Source organism: Vulpes vulpes, chromosome 2 (genome assembly GCF_048418805.1).
Source record: "Vulpes vulpes isolate BD-2025 chromosome 2, VulVul3, whole genome shotgun sequence".
Taxonomy (NCBI): domain Eukaryota; kingdom Metazoa; phylum Chordata; class Mammalia; order Carnivora; family Canidae; genus Vulpes; species Vulpes vulpes.
The window spans coordinates 121,565,550-121,581,180 of NC_132781.1; the positions used below are offsets into that span (position 1 = coordinate 121,565,550).

Sequence of the window (15,631 nt, forward strand, 5' to 3'; positions counted from 1 at the left end):
TTAAGTTATTAATCTGTGACCCAGATGTTGGCTGTCACCACCAACTTTTGTCCTCATGTCAACCTTGAAGCAGGACTCCAGGTAAGTCCTCATTCCCCAGGAGACCCCACATCACCAGACTTTAGGGAGCACTGTGAACTTCAGAGCAGGCCCACCAGCCTCCTGCATGCCCTGTACTAACCATCCATCTCTCCCTCACTCCATTCATCTATCCATCCCTCCATTGATTCATACATCTGTCCATACATCCCTCCATCTGTCCATCCATCTCTCATTCATCCATCCATCCATCCATCAATTCATCCACCTAACTGTCCCCGGGGCAGCCTCATAAAGCTGCTTTCATGGAAAACACTTCCATCATAAATCAAGGCAACAATCTGAATAATTTGTCCTAGTGACTTTGGCAGTAGGGTTCATGCTGGAAGCCTCTATTTGTTTCTTTTGCTCCAGGCATTTTAATGTCTGTGTCCATGTCTTCAGTCTACAGTCCCAGGGACAAGTCACAGTCCCTTGTTTCAGCTTTGCTTTGCAGTCTCTCCAACGACCCCCAAGGAGAATTTTGCATATGGTACATAAATTATATTTAGAGTCAGGCCATCCCAAATATCCCCTTCACATATGTTGAAACTCTGTCCAGCTCTTTTCAGATAATAGAGTAACAGATTGAAAATGTTTTTTACATCCACACTTTAACTTGTGGGGCACATTTCCCAAATCCACACTCTTCCAAACCCTTCTCATTAATCCACAAGTCGCTATGTCTGTGGGCCCACCTCTCCCTCTCACGGTTTCTCTTTCTACCTTTTTGCTCAGCCCTTTTTCACCCACCCTCTCAATCTTTCTCTCATTCTACTTCCTCACTCCACTCACTTCTGGATCCCCTTCTGATATAAAGCAGTTTAATTCTTCCAAACTTGGACATCTTCACCCATCACCTCTCCATTAACATGCAACAGTGATCGGATTCCCGTGCCTTGAAGTACAGCTAAGAGATAATAAATATTTTTTGTTTTTCTTCCCCCCAAGGAAAAAGAAAACCTTTGCTAAGTTGTATACTTAATTTGGTACAGGAGATAATAACTAGAGACTGGTGGTTGCCATTTAACTGTACAGATAGTCATTTGCATTGTCAGCCTTTGGTGGACAGGATTCTGTTTGTTGTTGTCCGTGGATTTCCTCAAGGGGAAGTCTCTGTGTGCCCCTGACCATGTGGGTGGCAAAGATGGCTTCCCTTCTAGATCCAGCACCGGTGAAGGTTCTCCGTTGTGTTGTTTTCTAAGTGTTGGGTATGGATTTGGCACTGTGCATTTGCACTGTTGTTTCTGTCCCCTTAATACGAAGAGGAAACAGATACTCCTGAGGCTCCTGGGGTTGGAGGCAGCAGCTCTGGCCAAGGATGTCCTAATGCTCACATTCTCATGTATGTATAAGCCAATGTATAAGCCATGCAGCCTGGGCTTCATCATTATGGAGATCTCCCCAGGTGAACAACCTTGGCCAGAGGCCAGCAGGTCCTCAGGTGTCCCTCTCCTCCCCATCACATACACCCTGCAGTTATAAAGCTACGACTCTGTTCTCTGCCTGTTCCCCCCAATAAGAGGGACAATGATGGGGGGCACACTGACTTCAATTGCTCCCATCATCCTGCAGTTCACAGGGTGAAAAGCTGGAAAGTTGAGGGAGAACATAGTGACTCCTGAAAATCAGCCTGAGTCAACATGAAGCTGATAGGCTGTGGCAGTGGGATTTATGAATCAGCTGAAACATACAGAAAATGAAATCCCTTTTTGTTGCTGAAGGAAACCCCAGAGGCACAAAAAGCCCTTATGTTTTTGGCTTTGTTTACACTTACCTATATTCTAAGCAGTAGATAGTCCTAAGTTCCTTGCCTATTCAGTATTTGTTAAAAGATAAGAGTAAGGAACCATTAAGCAACAGCTTTCATGGGCCCTTGGGGATTTTCACAAATTGCTCTAATAAATGAATCCATTAACTGCATGAAATCAGGCATTAAGTGTAATAGAAATTTATAATTCTGCTTCTTGTTATGATTTTTTTGTTGGCTGTCAGGGGTGGAGGTTATCTGTGTATATTTGTTGGGAGCTGGAAAATATCAAGCCCAGTAGACTTCATGTCATCACTGTGTGCTGAGCCCAGCCTTTTGAGATTTGGGGCACTGGTGATATTTAGGGAAAGGCAGAAGATTTTTTGACTTCTCAGTGACACCAAAGTGAGGGCAACATGAAGCTTTTTGGAATATCTGTGCTAAGGCTGGCATAGTTTGTCATCTGTAGCTGCTCAAAGAGAACTTGAACTCTGACACATGAACAGGATAATAAATAAACAGTCTTGCCCTGCAACACAACAGTCACTTTTCAATCTGAGATAGTGAGCAACACCATGCAGCCCCAGCTATGCACAAGTTGACTCTGGGAACCTAGGTAAGTCATTCACTCCTTCTGAGATGTTTCCTCCAATCATCCCCATCCTGTCTACCCTCACAGAGTTGTCTGAAGGGTTAATAGGCACAGTATTTGTAACACTTGGAAAGTACAAAAATGTGACCCGACCTATAGGAGATATGAATAACTGGTTATCTTGAGCTAGTTGAAGCCTGGTGTGATCTAGGTCAATGGCCATTGAATGCTAGATTTGAAATAATTTTCCAGTTTATATGCAGATAGAGTTTTTCATTCCCTCTCATGTTTGGGAGAAATTAGTTTAGCTCCTTCCCCATCACTTAGGCCACAAACAGCAGGAAGGGTGAAGGAGGTAAAGGTAAGGTATGGTTATGTAAGAGAGAAGCCGGGTCACCATTTCAGACTCAGTTCTCAGCTTATGGACAGTTGTTGAAGTGACATTTATGAAGTCCACTATTTAGGAGACGTTTGTGCTCAGTTTGGTCCTGGTAGTCAAGCGAGCAGGAAAAATGTTAGGTTCTAAGAATCAAGGAAAAGCAAACACTGATGTATTTTTTTAAACTCCTGTCACTGCTTTAGTAATGCAGGATACCCATGAAAGAGAATATTTTACAAAATGTATAATGCCACCAAAAGTAGATGTATAGGCATCTGACAAAGCTGATTATTGGGTATATGTCCTCCAACTAAGTGTATGTATAATAGCTCTCACCTATGGTTCCAAATAGGCTGTAAGTTTCTATCAATGGCATCATCCAAAAGCATTAACTCTTAGAGATAGTAATTAACCTTAGATTCTGTTGAGTTAAATATTAAATGCATATAAATGTTAAGAGTAACTACTGAAAGAAAGGAAATAGAATGCAGTGATTTCAACCAGCAACTGTTAGGGATAAGGGAAACAAGGTTAAAACAAAACAAAACAAAACAAAACAAAACAAAAAACTACTTATCCAAAGGAATCCAGAAAAAAAAATAGAAAATTTAAAACAGTGCTCAAAATTAGGTGGCGGAAATAAATCCAAATATATTTATAATCATGATAAAATGTAAATGGGCTAAATGTACTAGCCACTGGATTTTTAAAAATTCTACCTACACTATGATTACAAGAGACATATTTAAAACATAAGGACACAGAAAGGTTAAAAGCAAAAAGATGAAAAATAGATACCAGTGTTAATAAGAAGTAAAAATTGATGTGGCTATGTTAATATCAGAGAAATTAGGTCTAGGGTAAAAAGAATGATCAACAGTAAAAGAGATCACTACATAATGATAAGTGGAATAATTCAACAGAAAGATATAAAAACTTTAAACTTATGTATACTTAATGACATAGCCTCAGAACATATGAAACAAAAATTATCAAAAATGTGAAGAAAGCTTGGCAAATCCACCATGGTTTGGTGGGAGACTTGAGTACCTTTCTGTCACAAATGTTAAAGCAAACACACAGAAAATATTAATAAGGGTGTAGATTGAAATGCACAATTCACAAGCTTATTTGAGTGAGCACCCAAGGGAACCCTGCCCCCTTTAAGTAGAAGAATCCATTCTGTTCAGAATGTTCTGTGGGTAGAGCAGAAGTCACTCCTACTCATCCCCTGGTGACAAAGCCTACTCAACTGTACCTTTTTAATGTCTCTTAAAATCATCCTCTCTTCTCCATCTACACTGTGGTTGCTCCCTACAGATGCAACACCTTGTCTCACCTGGGCTGCTAAGGCAGGCAGACGGGGTCTGTCTTCTACAGCATTGCAACCTTCCAACCCACGTTGGACTCTGCTGCTAGGGGCCTTCCCGAAGCATGTGTCTGATCATCATTCTCCTGCTGAGAACCTTTGTGTCAGTGGGTTTTCTTCTGCCATGAGGATAAAACCCAGACTCCACCATGACCCGTGAGGCATTCATCATGGGTCCCTGCCTAACTCTGTTGCCTTGTCTCTTATTGGCTTGTTCTTCTTGCAATCACCCCCACACTCTCACACTCACTCAGAAGTTTTTCTTGCTCTCTCTCTCCCTCCACCTTCCACCGTGGCCTGGCTAGGTCATACTCATCCTTCAAAAATTCATCTAATATATTTCCTCCTCCAGAAAGCCGATAAAAGTGTACCCCCCAGCCCTAGCCTTCCTCCTCTTCCTCCACACCACATACACCAATGTTAGCTCCCTGTATGTTCTTACAGTAGCTCTTCATTTACCCTATGAAAGCCCTGGCTGTAATTGCCACAAATATTTCCCACTGACCATTCAGTGTCTTCCCAGTGCTTGGGTGCAGACTAAGGCCTTATCTCTACCATTTCATAACCTGTATAAGTGTTGAGTCACTATATCGCACCCCTAGAACTAATATAATGTTGTACGTCATCTATATTTCAATGACAAAAAAGAAATAAAACTAACCATTTGCTTTAAAGCAAAAGTTCTTTTTAAAAAAAAGATTTTATTTATTCATGAGAGACACAGAGAGACAGAGACATAGTCATAGGAAAAGCAGGCTCCCTGTAAGGAGCCCAATGTGGGACTTGATCCCAGGACCCCAGGATCACGACCTGAGCCAAAGGCAGATGCTCAACCACTGAGCCACCCAGACATCCCTAAAATAAAAGTTCTAATAGGGCCTATAGTGCTCTGAGGACCAGCCTTGGCTTCCTCCCCTGCCTTACTACCCACCATGCTTTTTCCCCAAACTGGCCTTCCATTCCCCTGAAACCACCGCACTCCTGTTCACCCTAGGATCTTTGCCTGCACTGTTCCCTCTCTCTAGAGCACTGTTCCTCCCTTTCCCTCTCCCCCACTTGCCTGGTTAACTCCGAGGTTTTAGTTCAAGTCTTAGTTCAAAGCCTTCATGGAAGGCTTTGCTGACTTTCTTTAACTGTGTCAGTTGCCTCCAGTTCTCGTAGGACCATTTAACATTTCCTCAGAGCTCTCACTTCATTTTTTAATCACACATTCATTCTTGTGATTATTTAATTAACGTCTCCTTTTATGACTGGACCGCCAGCTCCACAAGAGTACAAACCAATCTGTCTTGCTCACCATGGTATCCCCAGTACCTGGCAAAATGCCTGGTATCTAATGGGCCCTTGATAAATATTTGTCGAACAAGGGAAGGAATATAATTTAACTAAGGTTACCTGATTGTCTCTTTCACTAGTCTCTGAAGCTCTGGAATAAAAGCTATGCCTTTTTTTCTAGACCCTGCATTTAGCACATGCCTGCATGTAATTTCGTTCTCCATGTATTTGTTGATTGAATGCCAGGCCAATCCCTCCTTAGGAGCCTCTAGTGGAAACATGTTATCAGAAGACCTAATTAGAAGGTGGGATCCTGCTGGTATTAACAGAGAGGCTAAAAGAAGAGCCTAAATGTATTTTTATATGAGTGCAAATTAGGCTGGAATATCCTACCCTTGGTTGAAAGCAGACCCAGACATTTTCCCCAACTTGTAGAAGAGATTTTCTTCTTCGAAGGCCATATTTGAGGATTTAAGGATCTCAAAAAAGGGTCAGATCTTTTAGTCTCAAGTTTGACCTATTTATCTCACTGAGACAAAAGTTTGTGGGGTTTAAAAAAGAATCCAAGGTTTTATTATTTCTGCCAAGAAGTGCCAGGTTGGCAGGAACCCATGTCATACCCTCCAGTGAAGGAAGGTTTGCTTGAAGAAAAGGAGACAGAGTGTTCTTCTGTCTTTTCTCCCTTTCTCCACCCTCAGTGATCTGTACCAGGTCTGGGGTAGGAATGCAAGCTGGGCTGACTGGTGGAGCTAGCATGTTGGTGTGCTGCTCTCAGGCCTGTTTTGTTCCATGAGCTGAAATCTCATCTTCCAAAGTTGGCAGCAATTGTGGATGTGGCCATGGGGTGGACTCGACCGTGTGTGCAGGAGATGGTTCCTACAGATTTGTAAAAGCCAATTTTTAAATACTCAGGAATTTTGGAAGCTGGTTAGTAAACCATTAGTGAGCTTGAAATCAACCCTTGTATGAGAGTGTTTACACCACAGAAATTAGAAAATAGTATAAATCTGGGCTGTTTTCTCTCATTTCTTTTTTCTTTTGTTTTCTCTCTTCTTCCTCTCTCCCTCCCTTCCTTCCTTCCTTCTTTCCTTCCTTCCTTCCTTCCTTCCTTCCTTCCTTCCTTCCTTCCTTCTCTCTGACAGCTGATTTACCAACATACAACATACTACTAGAGTCCAATTTAGTCCTGGCTGGACACTCACAAGCAAAGTACTCACTCAGTCTCACAGAGCCTCAGTTTCCCCATCTGCAGGATGGGGCCCCATTAGCTACTGCACAGAATTGCTGTGTTCAGTGATCACTCTTATAAACTGCTAAGCCTGGGATCCCTGGGTGGCGCGGCGGTTTAGCGCCTGCCTTTGGCCTACGGCGCGATCCTGGAGACCGGGGATCGAGTCCCACGTCGGGCTCCCAGTGCATAGAGCCTGCTTCTTCCTCTGCCTATGTCTCTGCCTCTCTCTCTCTCTCTGTGTGTGTGTGTGACTATCATAAATAAATAAATTTAAAAAATTAAAAAAAAAATAGACCAAAGTTTGAAAACTTGTGTTTTAAAGAGTGTTCACAGATGTTAGCTTGATTATTGTTCTCTGTGTATCTTGTTTCATTTTGCCAACCACTTGTGCTATTGATTTAGGATTGAACAAACTTGATTTTAACATTTACTAATACTTTAGCAATATTTGAAAAAATATAATTTTCTAAGTGATTGGTTAAGGCTTGCCCTTGCCACTGATGTGCTGTGATGCCCTCCTCTCATTTCCTTGAGCACGGAATATCATGTACTCGTGACCATTCTCAGTGTATTCCATGGGTTTGTGTGTGACTTTCCAGGATGACAGAGAGCCTGTGGGTTCAATGTCTTTCTCTCCTGTTCTTTCATTTAGAATCCTTCTAATCCTCAAGAATCCGCAGGTCACTGAAAATAAACCATCCCTTGGCTTCCAGGATCAAATATTATTTGAGGGAGATGAAGGTATCATCCTCGAGACTCCAACCACTTCTACTCAGCACCTGCCACAGGCAGACTGTTCTGGAAATTTAAAAAAGAAAATAAAGAGAAAGAAACAGAAATGGAAAAAAAAAAAAAAGACCTGAAATCCCTACTCCACATTCTGAAATGCAAAAAACTCTGAGAACTAGACATTCTTTCATAACTCAAGTTGTGGCAAAACCTGACCCAAACCATCCTGAGACAATTTAAAGTCCTTATTTGTCACCCTTTGTGTAATATTTGTGTAATCTGGTGCAGAATCACCAGTGTGTTTGATTATGGGGGACTGCCCAGACCCCAGTGAAGTTGCCCCATAATATACAACATATGTACCAAACAACCTTTCTAAAATCCCTCAGAGAGATCTAGCCCTCAACCTATTCAGATAAGGGCTTCCGGGCCTGCAGTAGAAATCACAGCATCTGTCTTTAAGGAGGTTATAATCTGGCTATACTAGATCAATACAGCTGAGCTTCCAGTAAGAGGGGCATAGATGCCTGGACCACATGTAGCTGGCAAGAAGTGGGGGCCTGGGAATCCAGTCCAGCTGTATCACCCAGCAGCTCCATCCCAGTCTTAGACCCCACACTCCTTCATGAGGAGTAGGACACAGAAGCAGAGACACATACATTCCCAGGGACCTCCTGCAGTATCCATTACTTGTTCCCTGCGTTCTGGAGCTTTAATTCTCTGCAGTGGGGCTTATCCATCCCCCAGAGGCTGACCCCCCTAGAGCATTATTCAGTTGGAGGTCAGGAATTATTCTAATGCTTAGAGAAAACATCCTCCAAGAGGAAAAACAGAGCCCTCCATGGCGCAGTGTCATGGAGAGCAAGCCCCAGTTCTGTTTGAATATTAATGGTGTACCCCAGTACAGAGCATCCTGCAGGCTCTCGGCCATGCTGAGGACCCACACACATCTTACGTGGAAGTATCTTTTCTACAGACTGATGCTTTAGAGCCCTGGGCTTCCAGCCAAATGCAAAGTGATTCTGCAGGGGCTTTGGCAGCCCTCCGCCGTCCTCTAGCCTTCCCTTGTGGATGTGCCTCCAAAACTCTTTTGAAAATGTTGTGCAAGTTACAATCTCCAGAACCAGCCCTCAAGGACGTTCTTTTCTCAGAGATAGCAGACCTCCCAACTCATAGGAAGATGGTCTGCTTGCTAGGTGTTTCTTGTTCTTCCCTCATGACCTACAAAATTTAGCTTTCCAAGCTCAGTCTTTTGAAATATGTGTTATCTCTTTGGAAATGCTGAGGGCTTGCCCTACCATATGTTTCCCAATAGGCTGTTCTGGACATACTCATAAATAATCAGATAAGTCCATCAATAATAAAATATTGCAAGACCTTTTCTTAAACATTTACTATGTACCAGGTACTGTCCTAAGTGCTTTACATACAGTATTTTGATTAATCCTCAGAGAAGTTCCTTAAGGTTGGCATTGCTTTTCCCTTTCCTCCCTCCCTCTGTCCCTCCCTCCTTTTCTCCTTCCTTCTTTCTGTCTTTCTTTTTTTCTTTCTCTCTTTTTGTAGGCTGGGAGATAAATGAATAGAGTAATATTCTCCATGTAATCATCTACCCTAGCCTGGTCATGTCCCAGAGTTTAATACTAAGCAGGGGGGCTGCCCTGAACTGAACTCAAGGCAATGCCTTTTAATCCCCAGTCTGCAGCTAAGGACACCAAGGCTTGGAGAGTTTAAATAGTTTGTCTAAGGTCACACAGATAAATCAATGTTAGAGCCGAGATCTGAACGTAGGGTTTTCTGACTGCAGAGTCCATAATTTTAACTGCCATGGAAATACGGGAAAAAGACAAAAGGCCCTTTGGATGAATGATCCTTAGCTTCTCTCTTCTGTTTACTCCCCCCCGCCCCACCCCCCACGCCCTCCCTGCCCCTATAACTCATGTAGCTCCATCGACAGATACTTGTGTCTGTTGAATGAAGTCTTTTGCAAGTTCCTCCCTTGACACAGAACAGTCCCCCTTTCTCAGCTATAAATACTCCCACCAGCACTTTTCTGATTGTCACTGTGATGCTTCCCCGAGATGACCCAGGGACAGTCAAATCCCTCCTGACCCTTTGTCACAGTAGAATCAATTGCCATTCCTTTCAAAGGGCTAGGGTGAGGCCAGAGTCCACTGGGGGAACTCAGTGGATGGTCCTATTTCAGACTGGGCTGGGAAAGGCCAGGAAAAAGGGAAATTCTCATAGACCTGGGTTTTGGTTTCTGCTATGTCATTCACTGATTGCATGACTGGGCAAGTCATTAACCTTTCTGATCCTTAGCTGCCTCATCTGTAAAACAATGCTGTTAAGCATACTGCTCTCATCCTGGTGCCATGAGGAAGGAATAGAGCAAGGGAGGCCTCACATGTAATTAGTGCCTAGGAAATAGAAGGTGTTGTTATGGTTGTTAATAAGAGCCGATGGTTTAATGCATTGGTTATTCACATTTCACAAAGCATTTTATACGAATAAGCAACATCTCTGGATGCCTGTTGTGTAGATGCTACACAAAGTACTTTATAATCATTTTGTATTTTTTGTTCATCCTGTTATGTGAGATAGATGAACCCTTTCTCTTTTGCTCTGGCCAAGAGAGGTGTTACACAGAGGGGCCGAACAGCTTATCAAAGCAAATCTATGGCTTAGCCAAGAGCAAAACCCTGAGCCCCAAGACGTCAGTGTGTTATGTCAGCCCCTCTGTCCAGCAGCCTTACTGCCAAGGGTCCCAGGCTCATTCAAAGCACTGAAGAGGAAAAAGGACAAAACTCACATTTCTGCCAGACAGATGATATCCAGGCATCTCTGGAAGAATGGTTAGCAATCCTGGCATAAGATTTTGTGTTTAAGGTGCTTGGATACAAAGGAGGAATGTAAACCCCATGGAACTCGTTTAATATGTCAGAGTCTATTCTGGATCTTGAAAGTGGGCCATGGAGGCCCTGGCTGTGCCCCAGGAGAGCTACATTCCTGCAGAGGCTTCTAGCACTATGCAGAGGAAGCAGGTAGGGGAGCAGGGTCCAGGATTTGCAGAGGGACCCAGTGGGTATCTCAGACAAAGGGCAGGAAGAAAAATATTAGGCCGTCCCAGCACCAGCCTGCCAGGGCTTAGTTTTCACAGGGTCTACATTGGGACAGTATAAACCTTGTTTCCTTTTGCATGATTTCTTTTTAAGGATTTGGCTATTTTTAGAGGTCCCTTTCACTTGCCAGTTCTCTTTGATCCCACACAAAAAGTCCAAAAGGGACCATTCTCTCCCCTTTGCACACTTTGCCCTGTTTCAGCATGCCCAGTGGCTCTCGTGGTCCTGTGACCGTATCGTTGGCATTCCACACACAGGCCTATACACAACCCAGCTGTTGACAGGAACCTGGGTGGGTTGGGGAGAGGCGGTTATGGGAAGAGATGAAGGAAGGAGAATATCTCCGAAGGCCCCAGGCAAGGACTGGTGTTTGATAAAGGATGAAAGAGCTTGGAAGTGTGTTGAAATCTTATATGCAAGAAGGTAAACTGTGAGATAAATCTGCCCCTGGTGTCTGGCATCTCCAGGAAGGCACGCAGTGTGCATTACAAGCATTGGTGGGTACCAGTCACCTTGACAGTTTGCTCATTTGGCAACTGTGGCCTCTCAGGGGGAGTTTGCGTTCAAGTTGGCAGGTAGTTCAAAGCATGGTTTGCTTTCATTCCTTCAGCTCCTCATGGTTTCTCTCCTTGTTTATTTCTTTTTTCTGACTGACCTTTCAAAGCCATTTATATACCCTGTACTGTCCACGACTCCTCTCTCATGCTTTAGAGATTAAAGTGCTACTATGTTGGGTGGGGTTGTTTGAGAAATGGAGAATTTCTACATTACTGGCCTTTGAAAGTAGATTAGGCAACAGGAGGCAAGAAGTAACATCAGAGGGACTTCTCCTTACTTCGCTGGGCTGCCATCTTTCGCATATAATTTCTGCTGGCTTTCAAAGGTTCTGCATTCCTTGGCTCCTTCTTGGTGTTGTCGGGTTCAAGGGGCTCCCCCGGAATTCCATAAATCTAGACATTGAGATGGGCCTATGAAGGTGGGGCAGACAGAAGGTGTAGCATTTTCCAGTGTTTTCTAGCATCGTATTCTTGACCCTCTAGTGGTGGGAAGACCTTTTCGATGAATGTGTTTGTGCAGAAAAGAATAAATGGTTTTGCTTTTCCAAACTGTCATTGACAGGAGTAAGTCATTAGGTTGTAAAGTTTCGCACTCCATAGTGGGAGTTTGATTGATTTGATGTGCAAATATTCTTCACACAGCATTTTTAGCAGCGTAAGTATTACGTGAAGCAGAATATCTGTCTCCCTGAGTCTAATTGTGTTGGGCCCACTCTAGCTAGGAGACCTCTCCTCACTTCTCTGTCTATAGTTCTATAATGCCTATGATAATTTATGATTTTTAAAGTTTATTTATTTATGTATTTATTTATTTATTCGTGACAGACAGAGAGAGAGACAGAGACATAGGCAGAGGGAGAAGCAGGCTCCCCACAGGGAGCCTGATGTGGGACTCGATCCCAGGACCCCAGGATCACAACCTGAGCCAAAGGCAGACACTCAACCACTGAATCACTCATGCATCCTGATAAATTATGATCTTATGTATGTGTTTGCTTACTAGTTATTGACTGTCTTATCCAACACACCTTCCAATACACACATGCGTGCATGCACACACACACACACACACACACACACACAATGGATTATACGCCTCATGAGGACCCATATTTGGGTTTGATTTGCTCACATAGGACAGCACCGAGATGTGTGCCTGATGCACAGTGATTGCTCGGTAAATACTTGGGAATGAGTGAGTTCAAGAAATATGATCTTAGGAAAGCTGTTCGGTTTAAAGCACCTAACTTACCAAAAATAATCCCTATGGAAAAAGGTAATATTTATGTATAGTTTCCTTTTCATACAGGTCCATTTAAGTGGGGTAATTAATGCTTGTCAGAGAATAGTGTTTGCTAAGGGAGTTGAAATCACTGGTTACCCAGATAGGACTTCTAAGGAATAGTAGGAGGCCTGTTCACTTTCTTTTCTCTCATTTACCCTTCGATCTCCACATCCTTTCTTTCTTCCTGTGTTCACTAAGTGCTAGTCAAGTATATGCCAGTCATCGTAAGACAGGGATAATACTAAACCTACCTCACAGGATTGCTGTGAGGGTAAAATGAGATCATTGTATTTACCAGTTTCTGGCAAAGTTCCTGACATATGAAGAGCCTGATAGATGTTAGCCATTAACATTTTCAGAAATATTAATGGAGCAACTATGATGCACTTTCTGTCTAAACAGTCTCCAGAATCAGGAAAAAGAAAAGCATCTGTACCACCAGGGAGCTTGTGATGATTTTTGTCATTAGTTTTCTTTGCATAGTATCTATTTTAAGAGCAGAAAGTGATGACATGGTGGCCTCTTGGTTTACAGGTGGGGAAGGTCAGCTAGCCAGAACAAGAGTGAGGAAGTGAACAAAATATGAAAATTTTAAATACAGACAGGATCTATATTACAGGCATTTTCCTTTGGCCTTGGACTCCATATGTGGCTTGGCACAGCACTGTTGCTGATCCTGTCTTTTTTTTTTTTTTTTAAGACTTTGTTTATTCATGAGAGACACCTAGAAAGAGGCAGAGACGTAGGCAGAGGGAGAAGCAGTCTCCCTGTCAGGAACCTGATGTGGGACTTGATTCCTGAATGGGGCTCACGACCTGAGCTGAAGGCAGACGCTCAACCAATGAGCCACCCAGGTGTCCAAAGGGTATCAAATTTGTGTACTTAGTACCTACTGTCAACCCCCAGCCCAGTCTACTGTCTTAACTTCTGAAATAGCCTCCTCTTTAGTCGATGGCTCCTTCCACCGTTTTTATACACAGAAGGATCTTTGAAAACCTACATTAACCTCATTGCTTATAACCTTCTATGGCTTTTCATTTCCATAAAATAAAATCTGAATCCTTACCACGGTCTGCAAGCTCCTGGGTGACCTGGCCCCTGACCTCTTAGCACTCTCTCCCTTTGCCCACTATGTTCCAGTCACTCCTCCATTCCCGTCTTCTCTTGGATTCTTGAGTCAGTGTGGTCTCTTCCACGTGGCAGCCTTCATGCAAATTGTTCACTTTCTAGCACCTTCCCCTGGCTGGCTCCTACTCACTCTGCAGATGGCAGCTGAAGCCACCTCCTCAAAGGTCTTCCCTGACCTCCCAACCTAGGTTCTGCCCCCATCCCCATCCCCACTAGTCTCTTTTGTGCCTCCTGTTCTTTCCTTCCCAATGCTTCCCATTATTTGTAATTAAGTGTATATCTATCCATGTGTTCATGAGCCTGATGTCTTCCTCCCCTAGTAGACCGCAAGCTCCCGGAGGGCAGAAGCCATGTCTATTTACCATCTTTTCCCCAGCCCATGAACAGTGCCTGGCAAGGAGGGGTTGCTCAATTATTTGTTGAATAAAAGGGACTGAATGAATAAATCAATCTTCAGCTTGCAAAATCCTGACCTCAGGACACTGCTGTAGACAAAAGGACTTTCCTATCCCATTCTGCTATTTGTTTGTTGTGAACTTTGCTCTTCTAGAGCAAGTGTTTTCCCCTTAGATTATTTTTATTGGAAAAAGTGAAGCAAATATAGAGATAATTATTGATTGTCACTCATCAAGTCTCTGCTCCCTATCACCAACATCCCTCCTGGGAGCCTGCTGCAGGATTCCTGGGAACCACAGGAAATAAAGTTCACTAAACCACTTGAAATGTTTTTATAAAAATAGATCGGACTTGACCTTCTTCCTGTGGAAGGGCCTCTTTCCTTTGGGCAAACATTGCAAAGAAATGTTATCTGCTCTTAGAAACCTCCCACTTCAATCATCCTCTTAGCAGGATTTATCTGGATTTAGAATCCTGTTCTGAAATGGTCTCCCTACTGCCTGGGTCATCACCTGAGCAAATTGCACATTTATTATTTCCATGCTGCTGCTTTATAGTACCCTGACAGGCTAGATAGGAATCGAGGCCTGCAAGATCTATGGGGACATTCCAGTGCTTGGTTGATCTGCCCTCAGGGGCAGTTTCATCCTCACCGGAGCTTAACCCCACTTTCCTGGGACTGCAGTACAGGTGTGCCACCTTCATCATTTTGATCATTATCCCCTTCCCAAATTCCTTATTTGTGAATTTTATTTAAATTACTGACCTATGGTTTTACTTAAATTTAATTTCCTATTTAAAGGAAGCTTTAGAGACACCTGGGTGGCTCAGTGGTTGAGTGTCTGCCTTCGGGTCAGGTGGTGATCCCAGGGTCCTGGGATCAAGTCCTACATAGGGCTCCCTGTGGGGAACCCGCTTCTCCCTCTGCCTGTGTCTCTGCCTCTCTCTCTGTATCTCATGAATAAATAAATAAGTCTTTAAAAAAAATAAAGGAAGCTTTATCTCTGGAGTGTTAAATGCAAAAGCATCCCATGAACAGAAGGCAGTCCTCAAATACAGTGAAAGGGCAGCTGTGATTGACTTCCGCTTAGGGGCCGTTCCCTGCCCCTGCAGATTTTTCACTTGCAAAGAGAGAAAAGCAATGGAAAACATAATTGTACCAAACCAAGGCTGTCTCCTTGAATACAATCAAAATGACTGAAGGAAACATCAAGGGGGTCTCCCTTTCTTTTTGCAGTGTGATTGAAAGATATCTTTGCACCACTCAGAATTCTGTATCAACAGGGACACATGCCCCTACTTTGGGAAACAGAGGGTTAATAGTTAGGGTCTGTTGCTTTTCAGCAAATGAGCCTTGGATGTCAGTCCCCTTAGTAACCCTTAAATGCAAAAGAGAGATAGAAAAAAAAAATAAAATATAGATAACCAGCAATAAGAAGTCTTTAAAAATTATCCCTGATCCTATCAGCCAAGATAACTTCTGTTAACATGTCTATTCGTAGAGATTGAAGCCTTTGGCAAAGGGCCTTATATATAGGAATATCTGAGGTGTTTTTGAAAACAACTTTCTGTTTTCTTAGATTTATTCATTGTTTGCCTGATTTCTATTTTGTCACTACCTTTATTCGGCATTTTTCTGATTTGGGCTTACTTTTACTTTACTTTGCCCTTTTATTTATTTATTTTCCTGCAGAATCTTGGGCCATTAATATCAGACCTTAAAATATTTTTCTTAAATATGAG

The 15,631-nt window shown here is 43.0% G+C and overlaps 1 protein-coding gene and 1 non-coding gene across 8 annotated transcripts in view; both read right to left on the reverse strand.

Moving 5' to 3' along the window:
* FGF1 (fibroblast growth factor 1) overlaps positions 1–15,631 on the reverse strand; it is an 86,853-nt gene that overhangs the window by 21,884 nt on the left and 49,338 nt on the right. The gene's annotated exons all lie outside the window — the stretch shown is intronic.
* LOC112908477 (small nucleolar RNA SNORA36 family) lies at positions 8,959–9,079 on the reverse strand. The gene has a single exon (XR_003232941.1). It is a non-coding gene; the product is annotated as a small nucleolar RNA SNORA36 family (small nucleolar RNA).